This window comes from Heterodontus francisci, chromosome 8 (genome assembly GCF_036365525.1).
Source record: "Heterodontus francisci isolate sHetFra1 chromosome 8, sHetFra1.hap1, whole genome shotgun sequence".
Classification (NCBI taxonomy): domain Eukaryota; kingdom Metazoa; phylum Chordata; class Chondrichthyes; order Heterodontiformes; family Heterodontidae; genus Heterodontus; species Heterodontus francisci.
Window position 1 is genome coordinate 113,891,002 of NC_090378.1, and position 25,716 is coordinate 113,916,717.

At 58.5% G+C, this 25,716-nt stretch overlaps 1 protein-coding gene across 4 annotated transcripts in view; it reads right to left on the reverse strand.

The window, feature by feature from the left end:
* LOC137373083 (nucleus accumbens-associated protein 1-like) overlaps positions 1–25,716 on the reverse strand; it is a 76,173-nt gene that overhangs the window by 41,320 nt on the left and 9,137 nt on the right. Inside the window, exon 1 of one of the 4 annotated variants that reach the window (XM_068037944.1) lies at positions 16,927–16,974. The exons of 1 other annotated variant lie outside the window; for it this stretch is intronic. The gene's annotated coding sequence lies outside the window, so the exon portion shown is untranslated. Of the gene's footprint in view, positions 1–1,333; positions 1,421–1,664; positions 1,741–16,926; positions 16,975–25,716 lie in introns of those variants that run through there. 2 more of the 4 variants (XM_068037942.1, XM_068037941.1) reach the window with 2 other exon arrangements.

Genomic DNA, 25,716 nt, shown 5'->3' on the forward strand with positions numbered 1-25,716 from the left:
GATGGAGGGTTCCCACCCAGGGCTCGAGGCCCAGATCGTGCTGGTGGCAGAGGGAGCATGAGGACACCTGCTAGGAGATGGACCTCGATGTTTCCGGACCTTCTTCAGAGAAGGGATATCTTCTCTTCTTATTTCAGGAGGGACGCGGAGGCTCAGAGACCTCCACCTCAGCAGAGGGCTCTGCTTCTCCCTTCGCGCCCCCCACCCCCACCCCACCAAAGTTTCATGGGCCTGAGCTCAGCCGTGGGGCAGGTGGACTTCCCTGGATCAGTCGTAGGGCTGAGCTCAGGCTCAGGTCTTTTTTCCATGTCCAGGGGGCGCGCCTTCAGGTGTTTTGTTTCACGCCATGCCCTCTTTCCACTCGGATGGGAGTCCATCTCCCCACTGGCAGCCATGAAAACCACGGCCTCCGGAAGCACCCGAGCAGTAGATGTTGCAGGTGTTGGGGGAGTGGGCGGAGGTGCAGCGGCGCCACCCTGGGATGCCGAGTGGGAGTTGGCTGCCCGGGGGTTGGGGCGGTCTTACAAACATGCCCCACCCCCTTACAGGTATGGCACCGTGCCCTGTCCAAGGTCCAGAAAGCTCGGTAAGCCACCCCCTGGAACACAACACTAAACTGGCCTTCCGTAACCTCCTCCCATGCCAGCTACATAAAAAGCTGGCGGCGGAAGGAGTAGACATGCCAGAGCCTGTTCTCCCGAAGACCGAGCGGGACTGGAGTGAGCCCCGTCTTTACCCCACCCAGATGGTGCAGGTGGGGAAGGAGGAGCTCACCAGGAATGAAGGGTGGGACATTTGACAAAATGACCCTTTGCGCAGTGGCCTCCAAGGGGTCCACTGGCAGAAAGGTCCCGCCCACAGTGAGCTCCTTGCTCGGGACCAGGGACACCGCCCACTCAGTATTCAGGAAAAACACAGTCTTCCCGTACATTTTAGAGTCAGCAACAATGGCCGAAGGGCTGACAACCTCAGCCATTGCTTTCACGCATGCCTCTATTGACATATCAGAGTGGATGTAGCTCTTGACCCTATGCTTTGATGTTATCAGCTCAAACGGTGACGGGGCAACAGGTGCAGCAGCAGCATATGTGCGAGAAGGCCCCACCACCAGCGAAGAGGGGCTTGCCTTGGGGTCGAAGAGCCACATCCACTCCTAAGAAACAAAGCAAACAACAGTTTCTTTTTTTTTAAACTTACGCAATATGATTGTGGGGGGTGGGTGGGGAGTAGAGGAGGATAGAGGTGGAAAGGAAAAGGCAAAGGAGAGGAGAGGATAGGTAGCCAAGTGTTGGAAGGAAGACAAGGGCTGTGAGGATGTTGCTGGTTGGAGCACCTTACTGCAGAGTCTACAATCCAGTCTTCCAGTCAGGGGAGGGTTCTTCGCCTGGGTTGGCTAGAGCCGCCTGGTTCTCTCCTTTTCCTGCTGTTGTATAAAGACTTTCTTCAGCCGGGCAGCTCCAGCCGTCCCGAGCCACGCAGTTGACGTGGGGAGGGAGCCCCCCCCCCCCCACCCACCGCCCCACTTTGTGAAGGATGGGCGAAAAACACAACAGCAAGTACGGGGGCTCCCTATACAATTTGGCAGCCCCACCCCGGAACATCCGGCGCCTCCTCCCTCCCCCAAAGTCCAAACAAAAAAGGTTCTCTGGTGCTCCAACACCCACCACTCCAGAATGACTTGCAGGTCTTCTCTGTTCTTGAAAATTAGTAACAGTTCCACAGTTGAAGCTGTAAGTTACAGCTCTCTCCACTCTCCTTACAGTTCCAGCTCCCTGCTGAGGTGCAGCTGATTCACCTAATTGCACACAGGAAGTGCTCCAAACTCTCCAGCCAATCCTGTGCTGTACCTGCCCTGGGAGTGTTTGATGGGACAGTGTAGAGGGCGCTTTACTAAGTTGGGTGTGCCATTGATAAGGTTGCCTGCTCCTGATTGTAATCAGACTAACAAAGAACACAAATAAAAGACGAACAGAACGATTGTCAGCAGGAAGCCACTCTGCAGGCTCTTTCACCACATCCTGCCACCTTCACTCACCCTGCTCACAGGCAATGGGCGAGAGCAGTTCCTAATCCTGCTGACCTCCAACTCAACAAGAATAACTTGTATTTATATAGCACCTTTCACATAGCAGAACATCCCAAGAGCACTATCAGACAAAATATGACAGATGACCAAAAGCTTGGTTTCAAGAAATGTCTTAAAGGGGGAGAGAGGGTTAGAGAATCAAAAAGGTTTATGGAGGGAATTCCAGAACTTAGGGCTGAAGGTATGGCCACCAATGGTGGAGCAATTAAAATCAGTATGCATTAGAGGCCAGAATTAAAGGAGTGCAGATATCTTGGAGGACTGTTAGGCTGGAGGAGATTATAGAGATAGGAAGGCGGGTGGTGGAGGGGGGGGCCAGGGGGGTGGTGAGACAATGGAGGGATTGGAAAACAAGGATGAAAATTTTAAAGTAGAGATGTGGCCGGACTGGAAGCTAATGTTGGTGAATGGGCACAGGGGTGATAGTTGAATGGGACATGGCAAGAGTAAGGACACGGGCAGCAACAGGTCAGCTGAGGTGGGGCTGAGACGGGCAATGTTACGGGGGTGGAAGCAGGCAGTCTTTCTGATGAAGCAGATATATAGTCAAAAGCTTAACTCTGGGTCAGATAGGTTACTGTCACTGCCAACAGTTTGATTCGATATGAGACAGTGATCAGGAATGGGGATGGAAATGGTGTGGAAGGATTCAGAGCTTGTGGCAGCTCCAAAGACATTGGCTTCAGTCTTCCCAATGTTTACTTGAAGAAACTGTCCAACATGCAGCCTGGTTAAGCTGCAGTCTGTATGACAGCACAGAGGGATCAAGGGAGGTGATGGTGAGGTAGAGCTGGGTGTCAAGAGTTTACATAGAACCAGGCGAGTGTAGTGACACCCAGTTGAACAACTGTTGGAGGAGGATGGCACAGTCAACAGCGTCAAAGGCTGAACAGAGAGAGGAAATGAACAGGAAATGACTCGGCTATGCTGCCCTCTGCAATCAACTCTCACCTTCAAGGCTCACACCTGACAAACAGCCAGTTGGACGAGGTTCCTCATCCACGCCTTTCTTACCTCCGGACTTGACTGTTCCAATGCTCTCTAGCTGGCCTCCCAATCACCATTCTCTATGAACTTTTGCTCATCCTAAACTCTGATGCCCATATACTAACTTGCACCAAGTCCAGTTTGCCCCATCGTCCCTGTGCTCGCTGACCAACGCTGGCTCCCAGTCCAGCGACACCTCAATTTAAAAATTCTCAAACTTGTTTTCAAATCCCTCCATAGCCTTGCTCCTCCCCATCTCCAAAACCTCTTTCAGCCCGACAAACCTCCGAGATATCTGTGCGCATTCAATTCTGGACTCTCATGCATCCCTGATTTTCCACCATTGGTGGCTACGTCTTCAGCTGCCTTGCCCTAAGCTCTGTAATTCCCTCCCAAAACCTCACTGCCTCTCTCTCCTCCTTTAAGACACTCCTTAAAGTCTCCCACTTTGACCAAACATCCACCCTATATAAATGCAAATTTGTGTTGCTGTTGCTGCCCCTCCCCCACAACCTCCGTGACAACCCAGCAGCTCATCAGGCAGAGGGAGCAGCTCTTCTCTCCTGGCACAACTACACCAGTCCCGGGGATGTTTGCCCCTGACAAGGACTGTAAAATAGTGTCTGTTTCCTGAGCACCTACACCCTCATCCTGAGGAGTATAATTCTTCATCAAACACAGAATAAAATAGTTATACACAGTTTTACTCTGCACTCTTCAAATGTCTCCGCCAGTTCTGCTCAGACAGTATTTCTATATTTCACATACAAACTGCAGGTTAAATATTTACTTGACCCAGTTAGATAAGCACTGAAACTCAGTGTACAGGAGCTGCAACCTGATTCTGATCTCCAGCCGATGTGTGGCTTTCTGCTGCTTATGCTAATCACATTGGCTCAGTGGGTAGCAGGACCGCTTCACAGTAGGAACGTTGTGAGTTCAAGTCCCACTACAAAGACCTGAGCACATAATCCAGGCTGACACTCCGGTGCAGTACTGAGGGAATACTGAACTGTCAGAGGTGCCATCTTTCGGATGAGGCATTAAACCGAGGCCCCATCTGCTTTCTTAGGTGGATGTAAGAGATCCCATGATACTATTTCGAAGAGCAGCGGAGTTCTCCCTGATGTCATGGCCAGTATATATTGCTCAACCTACATCACTAAAATAGACTAACTGGTCATCACCTCGTTGCTGTCTGTGGGATCTTGCTGTGCGCCAATTGGCTGCCGTGTTTCCTACATTACAACAGTGATTACACTTCAAAAATGTCTTCATTTTTTGCTAAGCGCTTTAGGATGTCCTGAGGTTATGAAAGGCCGATATGAATGCAAGTTCTTTCTTTGGTATGAAGAAGAATTACCTGATAGTCAGTCCTAAAATTACCTATAACCAGTTTTGAACCTGTGTCCCCTCGTCCTGCACTCGCAGTTTAATTTAATTTATTCTTCTGCATTAACTCTTTCTGTACCCTTAACAATCTCATACTCCTGGCGGGCAGCCATAAAGACAGGGCTAAATTGTGGCGAGTCGAAGAGACTTAGTAGTTGGCAGGAAAAAAGACAGAGGCGCAAGGGGAGAGCCAACTGTGCAACAGCCCCAACAAACAAATTTCTCTGCAGCACCTGTGGAAGAGCCTGTTACTCCAGAATTGGCCTTTATAGCCACTCCAGGCGCTGCTTCACAAACCACTGACCACCTCCAGGCGCGTATCCATTGTCTCTCGAGATAAGGAGGCCCAAAAGGCTCCTGAATAAGATCAACCTCCTTTCCAGGCTGAAGAGTCCCAGTCTCTCCAGACTTTCCCCATGACTCAGCCCCGACACTGCGATCAGCCTCATGGCTCCTCTCTGCACTGCCTCTTTATTCATTCTTTCATGGGATGTGGGAGTCGCTGGCTGTTCCAGCATTTATTGCCCATCCATAATTGCCCTTGAGAAGTGGTGAGCTGTCTTCTTGAACCACTGTAGTCCTTGGGGTTTAAGTACACCCACAGTGCTGTTAGGAAAGGAGTTTCAGGATTTTGACCCAGAGACAGTGAAGGAATGGCAATACAGTTCCAAGTCAGGATGCTGTATGGCTTGGAGGGGAATTTGCAACCTGTAAGTAAATACTCCCTTCTGTCTCAGCGAGCACAACTGGACACAGTACTCGAGGTGTGATCTGCCCTGACCACTTTACAGTTTGATCACAACCGCCTTGTACTTGTACTACACATACATATTTCGGCAGCTTGCTGTACATATTGCACCTCTTTAAAAAGGCTTGCTTGGCAAAGGACGTACTCTGTAACACACCCATCACCTCGTGATGCTTTCCCTAAGTAACAAAACACTTGGGGTAGGCAGGGCCCCTCCCTTGCACTATGTGGGTACCAGATGCCACTCATAGATAGCATCTGTTAATTAAACAAGGCAGTCACTCCAGCCTCACATGAATAGGACCCCCACTCACTCCTAAACAGAGGACCTGCTGTAGAATCGAAGGACAACAGTGACAGGTCGAACAGTTACCATGGCTGCACGGGACATCATCGGAAAGCACGCTAGTTTCTGCACGTACGCTGACAACAGCCAACTCGACCTCATCACCACCTCTCTCGACCCCTTCACTGGCTCTGATTTCTCACACTGCTTGTCTAACATCATGTACTGGATGAGCTGAAATTTCCGACAATTCAATGTTGGGAAAACTGAAGCTGCTGTCTTCAGAGCCCATCGCAAACTCCGTTCTCTAGCAAATGACTGTATTCCTCTCCCTGACAACAGCCTGAGACTAAACCAGACTGTTTGCAACCTTGGCATCTTATCTGACCCTGAGCTGAGCTTCAGACCCCATACCCTCTCCCTCACCAAGCCTGCCCATTTTCACCTCCGTAGCATAGCCCATCTATGACCCTCCCTTAGCTCATCTGCTGCTGAAACCCTCTTCCATGTGTCATGCAGGCCCCAATCTGGCATGAACGAGGCATATTAAGTTTGCCATATGGACATTAAATTTCAAATTGTCGCTGAGAAGAAGAGAAGACCTGTTACAAGGACTGCCAGACCTTGGCTGGAAAAAAGATATTTGCATATTAACAGAGAGTGCTTGTAAAAGACCAAGGACCATTCCCTGACATACAATACACAGAGCCAAGACAATGTCAGACCAGTTAGTCACATGACTAACCTGCTTGGCAACCTGGGGCTTTTTGAATTGTACCGTTTGAACTGAGAGCCTGCAGAAAGCAGAATGCTCTTGGACTGAGAAGAACTCTCCTGGCTGGCTCACCACAGCCTCTCCTGCCTGACTGTCTGCCTGCTCCCATCTCTTTCTCACCAGCTTCTGAATCCACTGAAGACACGTGAACCCCACAAGAGAAAAGTCGGCCTACAGTGAACAAAATTTAAGAAGAATACTAGACCCCAACAAAAAGCAAGATCTACCTACAATCAACGACCCGAGAGTGAGCTCGAAGACCCGTAACAGAAAACCTCCTCAGATATTGCCTCAAACCCTTCCACTTTATTTCTTCTGTTTTCTGTCTGTCTTTATCTGCATGTGTATCGCGTATGCATGCTAGCGTGGGCGTGTCATGTATCCGTAAGCGTTAACCAAATTAAAGATTAAGTTTAACAAAATTTCAACTTTTCTTCTTTAAACCTAAGAAAGCCTGTTTGTGCTGGTTTCTTTGCCTTAAAAGTGGAAAGTGGTGAGCAAAGATTCACCAAGAGGGAGCTCAAAACATGGTGTGTTTAAAATTTAAACCCTGTTGCAGTAAGACCAGGTGAAGGCTGAAAGGGGCCCCTAGACATCTTTCTCACCTGGTCTTAACAGAAATCTGGGGGCTAGCGTCCAGAATTAACCCACAGACAAACAAGAGAAATTGGAATTGGGAAGCCAAATTGTTCCCAGGCAAAAAAAAGCAAGATTTCAATACAGGTTTTCTCCTGGTCGTGTGTGATTGAATACTAACATGTCTGCAACTGAAGCTGGTAGCTCTCCAAGCCAGGGTGAAGTAACTTGGGATAAGTTAAAAGCACTGTCTATGGAGGAATTGAGGAACACGGCTGAGCAGTGTGGGATCACTGTACGTGGCAAGGCTAGAAAGTCTGAACTCCTAAGGCTAGTGGCCAACATTTTTCCCTTGAATCCGAAGAAGCAGAAACAAGGTTAGAAGGAGACTCCAACATGGTATTGTTCGCAAAGATACAATTGGAACAGAGGAAACTTGAATTTGAGGAGGGAAGAGAAAGAATATTCTGGAAGGAATGCGAAGAGAGAGAGTTGAAGCGGCTTGAGTTAACTAGGGGGCGACTAGTGGGTAGCACTCTCACCTGAGTCAGAATGTTGTGGGTTCAAGTCCCACTCCAGTGATTAGAGCACATAATCCAGGCTGACACTCCAGTTCAGTGATGAGGGTGAAGGGTTTCCAGCTCCTGATCACTTTCCAGAGGAAAAACTGTGTGTAGATCTCGGCTGAGGACAGGGCCGAATCCAGTGGTGATGCTGCCCATGTCAAATAGCCCATTCCAAACTTACTATGTAGGTTCACACATGAAGAATGGCCATGTGAACGAGGGCTCTGGAGGGATCTTGACAGGAATCAGTGCTATTTGGAGCAGGGACGGGGGGAATGTTATCAGTTTCACTCAAATAGCACAAAGTGGCAGTAAATTCTCCGTAGCTATAAAAACCCTGTTTGTGTGAGTGTTTACATATTTCAGCTTGCAAGTGATATTTGTGTCACAAACATGCAATGTGTTTTGCATTGGTCAGCCTGTCTCTAGAGGTGGTTATCACATCACATTCCTCCCTACTGTGCAACTCCCTCTCAATTTCAGCCTTGAAGACACCCAAGATTTTGTGCGCTCTCTGAAAATGGACCATGCACAGCATCTGCTGCTCCTAGACTGGGAAGAGAGCCGCCCAGGAGCAGCTGTCAGAACCCCATCAACTCCAGGCCTGTAATACATCCTTGGGGTGACTGTAACCTCTGCTATCCCGACAGTACTGTCTTGTAGTTTCAAACTGCTAACCCACTTGTCTGCTGGTGTTTATTCACACATACAAGGGAGGAAGTGTTCCTGGACCAAGACCAGCAACTCACAATAACCGTGAACAATACTCTCTGCTTCTAGCCACTTCCTCGCTCAGTCTGTCAACAGCTAATCCACTCCAAATTGCACTTTCAATTTATTTAAAAATCCCACCAAATACCCCTCCAAACACTCCCAGGACAGGTACAGTACGGGTTAAATACAGAGTAAAGCTCCCTCTACACTGTCCCACCAAACACTCCCAGAGCAGGTACAGCACGGGTTAAATACAGAGTAAAGCTCCCTCTACACTGTCCCACCAAACACTCCCAGAGCAGGTACAGCACGGGTTAAATACAGAGTAAAGCTCCCTCTACACTGTCCCATCAAACACTCCCAGAGCAGGTACAGTACGGGTTAGATACAGAGTAAAGCTCCCTCTACACTGTCCCACCAAACACTCCCAGAGCAAGTACAACACGGGTTCCTTTCAGCCTTTCTCTCCCTTCCTCCACTCAGTCGCCTCAGTCACCTTTCCCCCCTTTTTCCCTTACCTTCCTACCCCTATCCTCCTCTACTCCCACTCCACTTTCTTTAAAGTTTGTTTGTTTTGTTTCAATTGTGTAAAATTGCTTTGCTTCTTGGGGGTGGACGTAGCTCTTAGACCCCATGGCAAGCCCTCTTTTGCCGGTGGCGGGGCCTTCCCGTACATATGCTGCTGCAGCTGCACCTGTTGCCCCGTCACCGTTTGCTTTATTAACATCGAAGCATGGGGTCAAGAGTTACGTCCACCCAAACATGACGATAGAGGCATGCGTGAAAGCAATGGCCGAGGTTGTCAGCCCTTCGGCCACTGTTGCAGCCTCTAAAATGTACGGGAAGGCAGTGTTTTTCCTGAAGACCGAGCGGGCGGTGTCCCTGGCTCTGAACAAGGGGCTCACTGTGGGCGGGACCTTTCTGCCAGTGGACCCCCTGGAGGCCACTGCGCAAAGGGTCATTTTATCCAACGTCCCGCCCTTCATTCCTGGTGAACTCCTCCTTCCCCACCTGCACCATCTGGGGGAGGTAAAGACGGTGCTCACCCCAGTCCCGCTCGGGCTTCGGGAGAACAGCCTCCGGCATGTGTACTCCTTCCGCCGCCAGCTATTCATACAGTTGGCGCGGGAGGAGGTTACAGAGGGCCAGTTCAATACAGAGTTCCAGGGGACGGCCTACCATGTCTTCTGGACCTTGGATGGGGTGCGGTGCCATGTCTGTAAGGGGGTGGGGCATGTTCGTAAGAACTGCCCCAACCTCCCGGCTGTCAACTCCAACTCGGCAGCCCAAGGTAGCGCCGCTGCACCTCCTCCCACCCCCCCTACACCTCTACCAGATACCATTCAGTCAGTATCGGAGGCTGTGGTTTTCACGGCCTCCGGCAGGGGGGAGGGTGCCCGTCCAAGTGGAATGAAGGCGCGTAAGAAACATAAACGTCGAGAGGCGCGTCCCTTGGACATATTGACACAACCCGAGTCTGAGCTCAGCACAAAGCCCGATTTCGGGGAGTCAACTTGCCCCAGGGCTGGGCTTAGGCCCAGGGTGAATAAGAAAAAAGAGAGTGCGGAGGCCTCTGATGACATGGAGGTCTCTGAGCCTCTGCACCCAACTGGGAAAAAGAGGAGAAGGCACCCCTCCACAGAGGTGACAAGGGGCCCTGAGGCGCAGGGCCCATCTGTTGGAGGGGAACTGTCTCCTGTTTCAGGTCCCCAGGTTTCCCCTACCACCACCACCAACATCAAGGCTGCAAAGTCCGGGCAGGAGCTCCCTATTCCTCAGGATGGAGTGGAGGGGGAGACACCTGTACGTGCGGCCCCTCCAGGGGAAGCCAGTGGAGCCCTGCTTGTTGTGGGGGAGCCTGGTGATGCCGCCCATTCTGCCACTGCCACTGGGTTGGGTGCCCTGAGTAGAGGGGAGGGCGGGGCCCCAAAGGGTCGGCCCTCCCAGCCGGAGTCCACCACCAACCAGGTGACACCCGACCCGGTTATAACCGAGAATGCTGCCCCATCTGCTGGGCCTGTGGGTGCTGGCGGAGCGGGAGGGGGCCTCCTCTCTCCGCCTCCAGTCTCGGCTCCGGCTGGATTTCAGGAGTCGGGAACTTCTATCTCCCCTAGACCACTCATAGGCCTGGGGATGGAGGTGGAGGGGGGTCCTGAACTGCTGGCACCCACAGGCTCCAGTTTCACAAGAGAACCCAGAGAGGACTCCTTCGCTATCGATCCTGGGGGTGGGATCGTGATGGAGGCGGGACCAGCTGGCGCGGCCGGGACGTCCGCCCCACAGTGTGTGGTGGATGTGTCGGCCGCTGGCGGTGATGACCCGGAGGAGGATGGGGATTTGGTGAGGGGCACGGAGGATGACCTTGATTCCATCGCCAGTGAGGTGGTGGAGTCCCTCGTGCCTCCCACCGAATCTCCTCTCATCCCCACGGCGGCACTCTGGGATTTCCTCGCGGTTTGCAGGGGCTGCCGCAATAAAGTTCAGCTGGCCCTCAACCGCTGGTCGAATCTGGCGCTGATCATCCAGTCCGTCCGTGCCGCCCTTAAGATAGCGGGCAAACGCGCGGGCGTGAAACTGGTTGAGAGGCGCCGTTTTAATGTGTTCCTCAATGGGTTGCTGGGGGAGTGGAGGGCCAGGTGCACTTCCACTCCCTCCTCACAGTGAGCTGTTGGTGACGGGTTTTAAGTACCTTTGACATGAAGATAACCATAGCCAGCCTCAACATCAACGGCAGCAGGGGGTCTCACCGCAGATTTCACAATCTCTCAGTCCTCAGGGAAGGGAGATATGCGGTGAGCTTTCTGCAGGAAACCCACACTGTTCCGGGAGACAAAGCCACCTGGCTCCTGGAGTGGCAGGGTGGGGTCTACATGAGTCACCTCACCCCTATTTCTAGTGGGGTGGCTATCTTGTTGGCCCCGACTTTTCAGCCGGAGATCTTGGGGGTCAAGGAGCTAGTGCCGGGCCGCTTGCTCCACCTCGCCGTTCGCCTGGGTAGCGTGCCGCTCCACTTTGTGAACGTGTACGCGCCCAGGCCCGGTGCGTTGCAAGCGCGCTTCTTTGAAGAAGTGTCCGCTCTCTTGAGCTCCATCGATAGCGGCGAGTGCATCATCCTCGGGGGGGATTTTAACTGCACCCTCGAGGTGGGGGATCGCTCCAGTCCCCAGCGCGGCCAAGCGTCGGTGGAGAAGTTGAGGGGACTGATCAGCTCCCTTAACTTGGTGGACGTCTGGCGGAATCTCCATCCCGACTCCAGCGCCTTCACGTGGAGGTCTGGAGGGGGAGGGTCGCGAATCGACCGCCTCTACATTTCGCAGGCGTACGTCTCCCGCGTCTCGGCGGCCTCCATGCGGCTGGTGCCGTGCTCGGACCACCGCCTGGTGTGGGCGGAGTTCACTCCGCTCCGCACGCGGGCGGGGTCCGCGTACTGGCACTTTAACAACCGGCTGCTGGAGGACGAGCGATTTCGGGACTCGTTCTGTCGATTCTGGGCCGACTGGAGAAGGAAGCAGGGGGGCTTCCCCTCATTGAGGCTATGGTGGGATGTGGGCAAGACTCACATCCGCGTCTTCTGTCAGGAGTACGCGAAGGGGTCGACCAAGAGGCGGGAAGCCGAGATCGGGCGCCTTGAGAGGGAGGTGCTCGACTTGGAGTCCCGCCTCGGTCATGCCGTCGTGGACCCAGCCCTGTGGCAGGCGTAGAAAGAGAAGAAGGGCGCGCTGAGGGACCTGCAGCTCATAGGGTCCCGAGGCGCGTACGTGAGGTCGCGGATCCAGATCCTGGAAGATTTGGACCGCGCCTCACCCTTTTTCTACTCGCTGGAAAAATGGCAGGGGGTCCGTAAGCAGCTCGTCGAGCTGCTGGCCGACGACGGATCCTCCATCACGGATCCGGAGGGAATGGGCCTCCTGGTCCGTACTTATTACAATGCGTTGTTCTCTCCGGATCCGTCCAGCGAGGATGCGCGCAGAGTTTTGTGGGAGGACCTGCAGCAGGTCAGCTCGGAGCGCGCCGAAGGATTGGAGGCTCCGCTCACGTTGGCGGAGCTGACTGGCGCCCTCCGCCAGCTCTCGAGGGGCAAATCCCTGGGGCTGGACGGGCTGACCGTGGAGTTCCTCAGGGCGTTCTGGGATGTCTTGGGGGACGATTATGTGCGGGTCCTGGGGGAAAGCCTGGTGACCGGGGAGATGCCCCTCTCGTGGCGCAGAGCGATCATCGTCCTGCTGCCGAAGAGGGGCGATCTCCGCCTGCTTAAAAACTGGTGTCCAGTCTCCCTCCTCAACACGGATTGTAAGATCTTTGCCCGGGCTATGTCTACTCGCCTGGGCTCAGTGCTGGCCCACATGATCCACCCCGACCAGTCCTACACGATCCCGGGCCGGTCCATCCAGGACAACATCCACCTGGTCCGGGACCTGATCCATCTTTCCCAGGGGACTGGTCCGTCGGTCGCCTTTCTCTCCCTCGATCAGGAGAAGACGTTCGACAGGGTGGATCACGAATATCTTTTCGGGACTCTGCACGCATTCGGACTCGGGCCACCTTTTGTGACCTGGGTCCAACTTTTATACGCCGCTGCAGAGTGTCTAGTCAAGGTTAACAGGTCCTTGACAGCGCCCCTTCGTTTTGGGACAGGAGTGCGTTAGGAATGCCCCATGTCCGTCCAATTGTTCACCATCTGCGTGGAGCTGTTCCTGTGCCTGCTTCACAGCAGGTTGACGTGTTTGGCTCTGCGCGACCTGGCCGTGCGGGTCGTCCTCTCGGTTTATGCCGATGACGTGCTCCTCGCGGTCACAGATCCCGTTGACTTGCAGAGGATGCGCGACTGCCAGATGTTTTCTGCCGCGTCCTCCGCAAGCATCAATTGGGAGAAATGTTCCAGACTCCTGGTGGGTCAGTGGCGGGTGGACTCCCTACCGGAGGAGTTGACACATTTTGCGTGGAGCACCTTGCACCTCCTCTATCTGGGAGTCCATCTTAGCCCCGCTGAGGAAGACTGGCCCGCAAACTGGCAGGAGTTGGAGGCGAAAGTCACCATTCGGCTGGGGCGCTGGACAGGACTGCTCCGAGTGCCTCCCCACAGGGGCCGAGTGCTGGTCATAAACCAACTGGTGGCCTCCACGCTCTGATCACTTTGTCACTTTGGCCCCGCCCCCTGCATTCGCCACCAAGATCCAGAAGAAGCTCGTTGATTTCATCTGAGGCAAGAGGAAACACTGGGTCTCTGCCGCGATCCTGAATCTCCCGATCGATGAGGGCAGCCAGTCGCTGGTGTGCGTCCGCACCCAGGCTGCGATTGTCCGCCTTTCAGACGCTGCAGAGATACCTGTACGTTGAGCATACTCCCAGATGGTGTGCGCTGGCGACGTATTTTTTCCGCCAATGTCACTGCCTTCAAGGCGACACGCAGCTCCCGGTGGGGAATGTTAGCCACGCCTCTCTGAGGGAGTTGCCTTTCTTTTACCGGCATTTATTCCGAGTCTAGAACATGGTCGCCTCCAGTTAGGGCGCTCCCCCGCCGGCGGAGGAGAGCGCCTTGGCTGTCCAGGCGGCCAGCTCCAGGGATGGACCAACAGGCGGAGGAGTAGCCGAAGACCCCGTGACGCTCCTCACTGTGGGTGATGAGGGGGCTCGGGAGTGTGGAGCCGCCTCTCGGAAATGCCCTCCATTCCATTCCAAACAGCGCGGAGCGGTTTCCTGCACGGGCTGCTTCTGCACACTCTCCACTTCCTCGCCCTCGTCAGCCAGCCAGACATGCCCTGGTGGTCCGTGTTGCCATCTGGCGGCGAGGGGAAACCCCGGTGGAGGTCTCTCTACGCGGGGATCCTCCCCCTTTACATCGGGGACCTGGGGTGGAGGGTGCTGCACAGGGCAGTCCCGTGCAATAGACATTTAAGCAGGTTCACGGAGTCCCAGGCTGCCTGTAATTTCTGCAGCCTGGACGAGTCCGTGTTCCACATCTATATCGAGTGTGAGAGATTGCAGCCCCTGTTTGCATATTTAAAGGGGCTACTACTCAAGTTCTGGCTGCACTTCAGCCCCACATTCCTGGTCTTTGGGCACCTGGTGTGGAGGGGCGTGGACTGGGAGGAGAATCTCCTCGTCGATCTGCTCCTGGGCCTAGCCAAGGTGGCAATTCACAGGTCCAGGCTGCGGGCTGTCAGGGGTTCCGCCCACCTTGATTGCCTGCACCTCTTCCCTGGTTATGTTCCCCCCTGGGTGTCCCTGGAGAAGGAGCATGCAGTGTCCGCCGATACGCTTGAGGACGTCCGCGACCGGTGGGCACTGCAGGGACTGGAGTGCATAATCGATGCAGACAATGCTGTTTCAATTTGAGTTTTTGGTTTATTTATATGTTTTTAATAAAGTTATTTTAAAATGTATATAAAGGGGGCCTGGGGTATAAAGGCCCCTCAACAAAAATATAAAAGGGGCCTGGGGTATAAAGGCCACCCTCAAAATAATTTTTTTTTTAAATGGGTTCAACACTCTGCATCTGAACTATTTTTTTTTTTCTGTACCTGCCCTGCAAGAGTTTGATGAGACTGCATGCAAATGCAGATTAAATGGGCGGGTGAGGATGCATCAATAGTCTAGTCCTTCCTTGATTGCTTTGTTTATATAGAACTTTCCTTCAGTAAGTTAAATGGTGGGTAGAGTCTATGATAGGGTAGCGTGTACATGGGGTGTGCTCAGGAATGGGTCACTGGTTGAAAAGTTCTTTGCACTTTAACCAGGTTATTTCTTCCACTCACTCACCATTTTATACTTGTTTCTAAAGCTTTTAAACTTTTGCTGGGGAGACCTACCACGATTACATTGATTTTACCGTGCTATACCGCTACCAACCGATTACGCCTCACTCTCCATCAATTGAAGATTCACGCTGAGGGAAGAAGCTTGCCTGAGAGGGAGATATTTCCTCGAGATGCAGCCCTGCCTGTGACCAGATTGAGGCGTGGGGAGGCCGCAATACTTCCATCGCGAGTTGTGCGCAGTTTAAAATAATGGGGCGTCTTGACAATGTGGTCAGCCCCATGTTACACTATTGGCTATGCATAATTCAGGGCTGGTGGTTAGGATGCGGTTTGTGCTCGTGGGGTTGTGAATAGAGTTTGGGCTTGGGGTTAGAGTTACTGATTTGGATTAATGGTTGTGGTTAGGAGTTGGAGTTTGAGGTTCATGTCAGGGTCCATTGTTGGGGTTCGGGTTAGAAACTATTTTTGTTACTATTATTGACTGTACCATTGCCATTTGATACATCCTTAAAAATAAATCGAATTAAAGGGGCATGTCCCCTAATTAAAGGGGTATATCCCCAGCTGAGGAACTTGCTCTCATTAATACAGGGACACATAGTAAACCACAGTCATTCTGAACAGTTGTTTTACTGAACTCACTGACTCAGGGTGTAAATGCACCGTGTGCCGCCCAGCCTGGTCGACCAGACAAAGGTGTCCTAAGTTCCAGCTGACCCCCTTGCCTACTCCTACCAATCAACGCAGAGCTTAGTTGCGGTGGCGATGGGACCGCCACAACATAGTGAGTCTCAGTACCCCCCAAGTGCGGGTGAAGAAAGTCAGGCAGGGTTCCCAATTACTGACTCCAATGCGTGATGCCTGAGTGAGGTTGGACCAGGTCTTTGGCTGTGATGACATTTTTCCCTCTGTAAACTTGTGTTCATCCAAAACTCTGTTGCCCATGTTTTAACTTGCACCAATCCCATTCACCCATCACCCCTGTGCTCGCTGACCTACATTGGCTCCCAGTCCATCAACACCTTGATTTTATAAACTCACATCTTTGTTTTCAAATCGCTCCTTGGCCTGGCATCTCCCTATCTCTGTAATCTCCTCCAACCCCAAAAATCTGAGCTCCTTTAATTCTGGCCTCTCGAGCATCCTTGATTTTAATCACTCCACCATTAGTGGCCATGCCTTCAGTTGCCTAGGCTCCAAGCTCTGGAATAACCTCCCAATGCCTCTCCGTCTGGCTTTCCTCCTTTAAGACACTTCTTAAAACCTACCTCTGACCAAGCTTTTGACCATCTGCCCTAATATCTCCTATTGTGACACATTTTATTTTATATTGCTCTAGTGAAGCACTTTGGGACTTTTTATTGTGCTATCTAAGCACAGGTTAATGTTGTTGCTGGTTGAAAGGCAGCACAGATTGGATTTGGGCAGCCAGTAGCATGGCCCACTCTCAGAGCAGTCAAGGAGGCTCAACCAATGAACCTGAAAGAATTTGGAATAAGGCTGTCAAAGAAAACAGGGTCTTGGGTTGTATTAACAGATCCATTCAATGGGGTAGGCAGGAATGTGGAGTCGAGGTTACAAGCAGATCAGCCATGATCTTATTGAATGGCAGACCAGGCTCGAGGGGACGAGTGGGGCCTACTCCTGCTCCTAATTCATACATCCATAAGTACAAGTCCAAGGATACCATTCTGTGCTTATAAAGATGCTTGATTCGACCACATATGGAGCAATGTACCCAGCAATGGCCCCTCACATGGTGGGTAATATAGTGACCTTGGAAAAGGTTCTGAGGAGAGCTCCAAGAATACTTCTTAGCTTAAAGGATGGCATCACTCAGAGAGGCTTAAGGACCTTGGTCTATTTACTAGAGAACAGTGTCGAGCCAGAGGCGACCTGACAGAGTTCTATAAAATAATGAAAGAGCTGGATTGCATCCCTATTGATCAATTTATTTCTGTTTAACAGATTGGGGAGGACCAGGAACCACAAGTTTAACCTATGTAAAAACAGACTGGATATCAGGCAGTTCTCTTACCCCAGAGACTTGGGAGCCTTTGCAACGTGTTGCTGGCTGATGCCTTTCTGCATGCCTTCAGGAGGAATCTGAACTGGTTCTGACTGGGAAAGAAATTTAATCCATAGAAGGCCCACGTGGTGTTCTGGATTGGTATCGATTGCCTGAGGGGGTTGGAGAAGGATTTAACTGATTTTGTTTTCCTCTTTTAATCTCTGCTTTTCTTGCCTCTCTCTGCAAGGAAATTATATGGATGTTGGGTGGGGAAGGGAGGGTGTGGTGGGAGGATGTGTCTTGTCCTGATGCTCCGGGCATCGTGAGTCTGGGCAGATTTGATGGACCAGCTGGTCTTTTCCTGCCTGTTGTTTCCATATGTTCATCTGAGTCGTGGCTCAGCCAAGGCTGCTACGATGACAGTGAGGTGAAGATTTCTGCTGAACCTAGCCTTACAAGCACCTCCCTGTTGCTTTGAATGCCAAACTGTTTCAAACAAAATGTACATCTTGCCTCACATATCCCTACGGTGCAAGACACCGGAGTCAATAACAACTTATATTCATTTAACATAATAAAACGTCACAAGGCACTTCACTGGCGTGTTATCAAACAGAATTTAAAACTTAATCACACAAGGCGATATTAAGTCAGGCAACCAAAAGTATGGCTAGAGGTAGGTTTTAAACAGCGTCTTAAAAGGAGGAAAGAGCATGGAGAGCCAGAGAGGTTCAGGAAGAGAATTCCGTAGCTTAGGACCGAGGCAGCTGAAGGCATGACCACCGATAGTGGAGTGATTAGAACTGGAGCTGCATGAGAGGCCAGCATAAGATTACAGAGGTAGTGAGAACTGAAACAATGGAGGGATTTGAAAACAAGGACAACGAATGGAATTGGTGCCGAAGGAACGATATGTGTGGCGGAGACCAAAGACAATGGTCTTCCCAATATTTCACTGGAAGAAATTTCTGCTCACCCAGGAATGGATGTTGGACAAGCAGCATGGAATCATGGCAGACAGAACAGCAACAATAGTTTCTTCACAATGAGCTCTGATGTCTGAATACTCAAACTTATTTACGCTTCAATGTTATACACAAGATTAGCAACAGCAGTCAGCTCCTCTGCTGCGAACAGACAGAAACAGGAGGAGGCTGTTGAGTCCCTCAAGTAGCAATTAGAATAATTTTTTAACAAATCCTTTCACCCCATGTATTGTGAAAACTAGGAACTGCAATGATACTCAAAAGAGGACAGGCCCCATAATAGCAGTACAGACACAAGGTCATCCTAAAATGGAGACTGGTTATCCAGTACTGATGAAAGAGATTGGATGAAAATGGGAGGGGGTAGGGGGGTGATGGGGAGGGATGGGGGTGAGGAGTAGGGTGGCGGGGGAGAGTGGAGGGGGAGCGGGAGAGCCGGAGGGGGGGGGAGGGGAGAGAGGGGGGGGGGGAGGAGGAGAGCATGAAGGGGGGGGAGGGGGAGAGCAGGAGGGGGGGGGGGGAGGGGGAGAGCAGGAGCGGGGGGAGGGGGAGAGCAGGAGCGGGGTGGATGGGGAGAGCAGGAGAGCAGGGGGGGGAGGGGGACAGCAGGAGAGGGGGGGAGGGGGACAGCAGGAGAGGGGGGGAGGGGGACAGCAGGAGAGCAAGGGGGGGAAGGGGAGAGGGAGAGCAGGAGCGGGGGGGGAGGGGGAGAGCAGGAGCGGGGGGGGAGGGGGAGAGCAGGAGGGGGGAGAGAGGGGGAGAGCAGGAGGGGGGAGGGGGAGAGCAGGAGCGGGGGGAGGGGACGAGCAGGAGGGGGGAGGGGGAGAGCAGGAGCGGGGGGAGGGGGAGAGCAGGAGCGGGGGGAGGGGGCGAGCAGGAGCGGGGGGAGGGGGCGAGCAGGAGCGGGGGGAGGGGGCGAGCAGGAGCGGGGGGAGGGGGCGAGCAGGAGCGGGGGGAGGGGGAGAGCAGGAGCGGGGGGAGGGGGAGAGCAGGAGCGGGGGGAGGGGGAGAGCAGGAGCGGGGGGAGGGGGAGAGCAGGAGCGGGGGGAGGGGGAGAGCAGGAGCGGGGGGAGGGGGAGAGCAGGAGCGGGGGGAGGGGGAGAGCAGGAGCGGGGGGAGGGGGAGAGCTGGAGCGGGGGGAGGGGGAGAGCGGGGGGGAGGGGGAGAGCGGGGGGGAGGGGGAGAGCGGGGGGGAGGGGGAGAGCGGGGGGGAGGGGGAGAGCGGGGGGGAGGGGGAGAGCGGGGGGGAGGGGGAGAGCGGGGGGGGAGGGGGAGAGCGGGGGGGGAGGGGGAGAGCGGGGGGGGAGGGGGAGAGCGGGGGGGGAGGGGGAGAGCGGGGGGGGAGGGGGAGAGCGGGGGGGAGGGGGAGAGCGGGGGGGGAGGGGGAGAGCGGGGGGGGAGGGGGAGAGCGGGGGGGGAGGGGGAGAGCGGGGGGGGAGGGGGAGAGCGGGGGGGGAGGGGGAGAGCGGGGGGGGAGGGGGAGAGCGGGGGGGGAGGGGGAGAGCGGGGGGGAGGGGGAGAGCGGGGGGGGAGGGGGAGAGCGGGGGGGGAGGGGGAGAGCGGGGGGGGAGGGGGAGAGCGGGGGGGAGGGGGAGAGCGGGGGGGAGGGGGAGAGCGGGGGGGAGGGGGAGAGCGGGGGGGAGGGGGAGAGCGGGGGGGAGGGGGAGAGCGGGGGGGAGGGGGAGAGCGGGGGGGAGGGGGAGAGCGGGGGGGGAGGGGGAGAGCGGGGGGGGGAGGGGGAGAGCGGGGGGGGGAGGGGGAGAGCGGGGGGGGGAGGGGGAGAGCGGGGGGGGGAGGGGGAGAGCGGGGGGGGAGGGGGAGAGCGGGGGGGGAGGGGGAGAGCGGGGGGGGAGGGGGAGAGCGGGGGGGGGAGGGGGAGAGCGGGGGGGGGAGGGGGGGAGCGGGGGGGGGAGGGGGAGAGCGGGGGGGGGAGGGGGAGAGCGGGGGGGGGAGGGGGAGAGCGGGGGGGGAGGGGGAGAGCGGGGGGGGGAGGGGGAGAGCGGGGGGGGAGGGGGAGAGCGGGGGGGGAGGGGGAGAGCGGGGGGGGAGGGGGAGAGCGGGGGGGGGAGGGGGAGAGCGGGGGGGGAGGGGGAGAGCGGGGGGGGAGGGGGAGAGCGGGGGGGGAGGGGGAGAGCGGGGGGGGGAGGGGGAGAGCGGGGGGGGGAGGGGGAGAGCGGGGGGGGGAGGGGGAGAGCGGGGGGGGGAGAGCGGGGGGGGGAGAGCGGGGGGGGGAGAGCGGGGGGGGGAGAGCGGGGGGGGGGAGAGCGGGGGGGGGAGAGCGGGGGGGGGAGAGCGGGGGGGGGGGAGAGCGGGGGGGAGAGCGGGGGGGGAGGGGGGAGGGGGATGGGGGGAGGGGGATGAGGGGAGGGGGAGGGGGGGAGGGGGAGAGGGGCAGGGGGAGGGGGGCAGGGGGAGGGGGGCAGGGGGAGGGGGGCAGGGGGAGGGGGGCAGGGGGAGGGGGGCAGGGGGAGGGGGGCAGGGGGAGGGGGGCAGGGGGAGGGGGGCAGGGGGATGGGGGCAGGGGGATGGGGGCAGGGGGATGGGGGCAGGGGGATGGGGGCAGGGGGTTGGGGGCAGGGGGATGGGGGCAGGGGGATGGGGGCAGGGGGATGGGGGCAGGGGGATGGGGGCAGGGGGATGGGGGCAGGGGGATGGGGGCAGGGGGCAGGGGGGCAGGGGGCAGGGGGCAGGGGGATGGGGGGAGAGGGTTAGGGGGAGAGGGTTAGGGGGAGAGGGTTAGGGGGAGAGGGTTAGGGGGAGAGGGTTAGGGGGAGAGGGTTAGGGGGAGAGGGTTAGGGGGAGAGGGTTAGGGGGAGAGGGTTAGGGGGAGAGGGTTAGGGGGAGAGGGTTAGGGGGAGAGGGTTAGGGGGAGAGGGTTAGGGGGAGAGGGTTAGGGGGAGAGGGTTAGGGGGAGAAGGGCAGAGGGAGAGGGGCAGAGGGAGAGGGGCAGAGGGAGAGGGGCAGAGGGAGAGGGGCAGAGGGAGAGGGGCAGAGGGAGAGGGGCAGAGGGAGAGGGGCAGAGGGTTAGGGGCAGAGGGTTAGGGGCAGAGGGTTAGGGGCAGAGGGTTAGGGGCAGAGGGTTAGGGGGATAGGGGCAGAGGGTTAGGGGCAGAGGGTTAGGGGGTAGGGGCAGAGGGTTAGGGGGATAGGGGCAGAGGGTTAGGGGGATAGGGGCAGAGGGTTAGGGGGATAGGGGCAGAGGGTTAGGGGGATAGGGGCAGAGGGTTAGGGGGATAGGGGCAGAGGGTTAGGGGGATAGGGGCAGAGGGTTAGGGGGATAGGGGCAGAGGGTTAGGGGGATAGGGGCAGAGGGTTAGGGGGATAGGGGCAGAGGGTTAGGGGGATAGGGGCAGAGGGTTAGGGGGATAGGGGCAGAGGGGAGGGGGATGGGGCAGAGGGGAGGGGGATAGGGGCAGAGGGGAGGGGGATAGGGGCAGAGGGGAGGGGGATAGGGGCAGAGGGGAGGGGGATAGGGGCAGAGGGGAGGGGGATAGGGGCAGAGGGGAGGGGGATAGGGGCAGAGGGGAGGGGGATAGGGGCAGAGGGGAGGGGGATAGGGGCAGAGGGGAGGGGGATAGGGGCAGAGGGGAGGGGGATAGGGGCAGAGGGGATGGGGATAGGGGCAGAGGGGAGGGGGATAGGGGAAGTGGGGAGGGGGATAGGGAGAGAGGGGGAGAAATAGGGGGAGAGGAATGGGGGATGGGATGGGGGATCGGGGGAGAGGGGAGAGGGGGAGGGGGAGAGGGGGAGGGGGAGAGGGGGAGGGGGAGAGGGAGAGGGGGAGAGGGGGAGAGGGGGAGGGGGAGAGGGGGAGGGGGAGAGGGGGAGGGGGAGAGGGGGAGGGGGGAGGGGGAGGGGGGAGAGGGGGAGAGGGGGAGAGGGGGAGAGGGGGAGAGGGGGAGAGGGGGAGAGGGGGAGAGAGGGAGAGGGGGAGAGGGAGAGGGAGAGGGGGAGAGGGAGAGGGGAGGGGGAGAGGGGGAGGGGGAGAGGGGGAGGGGGAGGGGGGGAGGGGGATGGGGGGAGGGGGATGGGGGGAGGGGGATGGGGGGAGGGGGATGGGGGGAGGGGGATGGGGGGAGGGGGATGGGGGGAGGGGGATGGGGGCAGGGGGATGGGGGCAGGGGGATGGGGGCAGGGGGATGGGGGCAGGGGGATGGGGGCAGGGGGATGGGGGCAGGGGGATGGGGGCAGGGGGATGGGGGCAGGGGGATGGGGGCAGGGGGATGGGGGCAGGGGGATGGGGGCAGGGGGATGGGGGCAGGGGGATGGGGGCAGGGGGATGGGGGCAGGGGGATGGGGGCAGGGGGATGGGGGCAGGGGGATGGGGGCAGGGGAAGGGGGATGGGGGGAGAGGAAGGGGGATGGGGGAGAGGAAGGGGGATGGGGGGAGAGGAAGGGGGATGGGGGGAGAGGAAGGGGGATGGGGGGAGAGGAAGGGGGATGGGGGGAGAGGAAGGGGGATGGGGGGAGAGGAAGGGGGATGGGGGGAGAGGAAGGGGGATGGGGGGAGAGGAAGGGGGATGGGGGGAGAGGAAGGGGGATGGGGGGAGAGGAAGGGGGATGGGGGGAGAGGAAGGGGGATGGGGGGAGAGGAAGGGGGATGGGGGGAGAGGAAGGGGGATGGGGGGAGAGGAAGGGGGATGGGGGGAGAGGAAGGGGGATGGGGGAGAGGAAGGGGGATGGGGGGAGAGGAAGGGGGATGGGGGGAGAGGAAGGGGGATGGGGGGAGAGGAAGGGGGATGGGGGGAGAGGAAGGGGGATGGGGGGAGAGGAAGGGGGATGGGGGGAGAGGAAGGGGGATGGGGGGAGAGGAAGGGGGATGGGGGGAGTGGAAGGGGGATGGGGGGAGTGGAAGGGGGATGGGGGGAGTGGAAGGGGGATGGGGGGAGAGGAAGCGGGATAGGGGGAGAGGAAGCGGGATAGGGGGAGAGGAAGCGGGATAGGGGGAGAGGAAGCGGGATAGGGGGAGAGGAAGCGGGATAGGGGGAGAGGAAGCGGGATAGGGGGAGAGGAAGGGGGATAGGGGGAGAGGAAGGGGGATAGGGGGAGAGGAAGCGGGATAGGGGGAGAGGAAGCGGGATAGGGGGAGAGGAAGCGGGATAGGGGGAGAGGAAGCGGGATAGGGGGAGAGGAAGCGGGATGGGGGAGAGGAAGCGGGATAGGGGGAGAGGAAGCGGGATAGGGGGAGAGGAAGCGGGATAGGGGGAGAGGAAGCGGGATAGGGGGAGAGGAAGCGGGATAGGGGGAGAGGAAGCGGGATAGGGGGAGAGGAAGCGGGATAGGGGGAGAGGAAGCGGGATAGGGGGAGAGGAAGCGGGATAGGGGGAGAGGAAGCGGGATAGGGGGAGAGGGGAGGGGGATAGGGGGAGAGGGGAGGGGGATAGGGGGAGAGGGGAGGGGGATAGGGGGAGAGGGGAGGGGGATAGGGGGAGAGGGGAGGGGGATAGGGGGAGAGGGGAGGGGGATAGGGGGAGAGGGGAGGGGGATAGGGGGAGAGGGGAGGGGGATAGGGGGAGAGGGGAGGGGGATAGGGGGAGAGGGGAGGGGGATAGGGGGAGAGGGGAAGGGGATAGGGGGAGAGGGGAGGGGGATAGGGGGAGAGGGGAGGGGGATAGGGGGAGAGGGGAGGGGGATAGGGGGAGAGGGGAGGGGGATAGGGGGAGAGGGGAGGGGGATAGGGGGAGAGGGGAGGGGGATAGGGGGAGAGGGGAGGGGGATAGGGGGAGAGGGGAGGGGGATAGGGGAATAGGGGGATAGGGGAGGGGGATGGGGAGAGGGGAGGGGGATGGGGGAGAGGGGAGGGGGATGGGGGAGAGGGGAGGGGGAGAGGGGAGGGGGATAGGGGGAGAGGGGAGGGGGAGAGGGGAGGGGGATAGGGGGAGAGGGGAGGGGGAGGGGGGAGAGGGGGATAGGGGGAGAGGGGAGGGGGAGAGGGGAGGTGGATAGGGGGAGAGGGGAGGGGGATGGGGGATGGGGGAGGGGGATGGGGGATGGGGGAGGGGGGTGGGGCTGGGGGAGAAGGGAGGGGGAGAGGGAGGAGGGAGAGAGGGCAGGGGAATAGGGAGGAGGGAGAGAGGGAGAGAGGGAGGAGGGAGAGAGGGAGGAGGGAGAGAGGGAGGAGGGAGAGAGGGAGAGAGGGAGAGAGGGAGAGAGGGAGAGAGGGAGAGAGGGAGGAGGGAGAGAGGGAGGAGGGAGAGAGGGAGGAGGGAGAGAGGGAGGAGGGAGAGAGGGAGAGAGGGAGGAGGGAGAGAGGGAGAGAGGGAGGAGGGAGAGAGGGAGGAGGGAGAGGGAGGAGGGAGAGAGGGAGGAGGGAGAGAGGGAGGAGGGAGAGAGGGAGGAGGGAGAGAGGGGGAGGGAGAGAGGGGCAGGGGTGAGCGGGAGAGGGGGGCAGGGGTGAGCGGGAGAGGGGGGCAGGGGTGAGCGGGAGAGGGGGGCAGGGGTGAGCGGGAGAGGGGGGCAGGGGTGAGCGGGAGAGGGGGGCAGGGGTGAGCGGGAGAGGGGGGCAGGGGTGAGCGGGAGAGGGGGCAGGGGTGAGCGGGAGAGGGGGGCAGGGGTGAGCGGGAGAGGGGGGCAGGGGTGAGCGGGAGAGGGGGGCAGGGGTGAGCGGGAGAGGGGGGCAGGGGTGAGCGGGAGAGGGGGGCAGGGGTGAGCGGGAGAGGGGGGCAGGGGTGAGCGGGAGAGGGGGGCAGGGGTGAGCGGGAGAGGGGGGCAGGGGTGAGCGGGAGAGGGGGGCAGGGGTGAGCGGGAGAGGGGGGCAGGGGTGAGCGGGAGAGGGGGGCAGGGGTGAGCGGGAGAGGGGGGCAGGGGTGAGCGGGAGAGGGGGGCAGGGGTGAGCGGGAGAGGGGGGCAGGGGTGAGCGGGAGAGGGGGGCAGGGGTGAGCGGGAGAGGGGGGCAGGGGTGAGCGGGAGAGGGGGGCAGGGGTGAGCGGGAGAGGGGGGCAGGGGTGAGCGGGAGAGGGGGGCAGGGGTGAGCGGGAGAGGGGGGCAGGGGTGAGCGGGAGAGGGGGGCAGGGGTGAGCGGGAGAGGGGGGCAGGGGTGAGCGGGAGAGGGGGGCAGGGGTGAGCGGGAGAGGGGGGCAGGGGTGAGCGGGAGAGGGGGGCAGGGGTGAGCGGGAGAGGGGGGCAGGGGTGAGCGGGAGAGGGGGGCAGGGGTGAGCGGGAGAGGGGGGCAGGGGTGAGCGGGAGAGGGGGGCAGGGGTGAGCGGGAGAGGGGGGCAGGGGTGAGCGGGAGAGGGGGGCAGGGGTGAGCGGGAGAGGGGGGCAGGGGTGAGCGGGAGAGGGGGGCAGGGGTGAGCGGGAGAGGGGGGCAGGGGTGAGCGGGAGAGGGGGGCAGGGGTGAGCGGGAGAGGGGGGCAGGGGTGAGCGGGAGAGGGGGGCAGGGGTGAGCGGGAGAGGGGGGCAGGGGTGAGCGGGAGAGGGGGGCAGGGGTGAGCGGGAGAGGGGGGCAGGGGTGAGCGGGAGAGGGGGGCAGGGGTGAGCGGGAGAGGGGGGCAGGGGTGAGCGGGAGAGGGGGGCAGGGGTGAGCGGGAGAGGGGGGCAGGGGTGAGCGGGAGAGGGGGGCAGGGGTGAGCGGGAGAGGGGGGCAGGGGTGAGCGGGAGAGGGGGGCAGGGGTGAGCGGGAGAGGGGGGCAGGGGTGAGCGGGAGAGGGGGGCAGGGGTGAGCGGGAGAGGGGGGCAGGGGTGAGCGGGAGAGGGGGGCAGGGGTGAGCGGGAGAGGGGGGCAGGGGTGAGCGGGAGAGGGGGGCAGGGGTGAGCGGGAGAGGGGGGCAGGGGTGAGCGGGAGAGGGGGGCAGGGGTGAGCGGGAGAGGGGGGCAGGGGTGAGCGGGAGAA